We start from the raw sequence: 1,004 nt of genomic DNA, 5'->3' as shown, positions 1-1,004 counted from the left end.
GTTTAAGATTCATTATAAAGAAATATTAATCTTACATATCAATATCTATGAGCAGTTTCATTGATATAGAAAAATTAGTCTTGTATTATAACCTACCTTTGTTCTCCAAATTCTTTAGATCAATTGTACTACTTTACGTTGTTATTAAAGAAGCCACCACAGGAGGGCAGTATCTCCAGGCCGCATTGCGGCTCTCTTCAAAAACCACAGAGGCTTTACATTTGTTAAGGTCAGTGTTTAGCTCAAATTTTCTGCAGAGCAAATGAGCCTATGCAGTCTTACAGCCCACTATTAGGCAGTATCCTCTGACGTCTAAAAGTTATATGAGGTTTTATGTGTCTCATGGTAATGGATTTAAAAATCTTGACTGCTAGTGTCATGTGGGATTTTGAGAATAATAATAAAGATGCCCGCATACTATCTCAGGGTGGAGCCATTAGCAATTCGTTTTAACACGTGTCATGTGGAGACTGTCACAGACTAGAATACACTGCAACTCATTCTAAGAGTTACCTAAAACAGTATTGAGGAGTTTGATGTTTTCACATCTGTGTAGATGCCCTTGTTTTGTTTTATCATCCTAAAAGCAGTCATTTCTGGAGATTTTATAATACCTGGGACATGGGAATTATTTTTCTATGACAACTTTTTCAGCTTCGTAGCTAAAGTTAAGCTGCCAAGATCAGGATATATGTTCTCTTGTATTTATTCTCATCTGGGAACGTGGATGCCTTTAAAAGAGGACAATGCTGTTTTATTTTCTCTAATGAAGTATTGCTAGGCAACCTTTAGCACAATACACATTGTACACTGTCATTTTAGGTCCTTGCTGCAGATGCTGCTTTACTGCAAGAACAGAGCTGGAAAATAGTACATGAACAATGATCTAGCTAACAAGCTACCTGTTCTGATTAACTGAGATCTCACCACTTCACTTTAAACTTCATGGGTGCCACAAAAAATGAAATGTTTTGGAACTCAGATTTAGAGTCTTCATGGAAGTT

The 1,004-nt window shown here is 36.6% G+C and overlaps 1 pseudogene across 1 annotated transcript in view; it reads left to right on the top strand.

Moving 5' to 3' along the window:
• Positions 1-885, top strand: part of LOC116093331 — a 10,974-nt pseudogene extending 10,089 nt beyond the window's left edge. Inside the window, exon 3 of the transcript XR_004119689.1 lies at positions 823-885. The product of XR_004119689.1 is annotated as an anaphase-promoting complex subunit 2 pseudogene (transcript). The remainder of the gene's footprint in view (positions 1-822) is intronic.
• Positions 886-1,004: the final 119 nt, after the last annotated feature.

The sequence above is a fragment of the Mastomys coucha genome, chromosome X (assembly GCF_008632895.1).
Source record: "Mastomys coucha isolate ucsf_1 chromosome X, UCSF_Mcou_1, whole genome shotgun sequence".
NCBI lineage: Eukaryota > Metazoa > Chordata > Mammalia > Rodentia > Muridae > Mastomys > Mastomys coucha.
The sequence above is the reverse complement of the archived record's forward strand: the minus strand, read 5'-3'. Positions and strand labels throughout refer to the sequence as shown.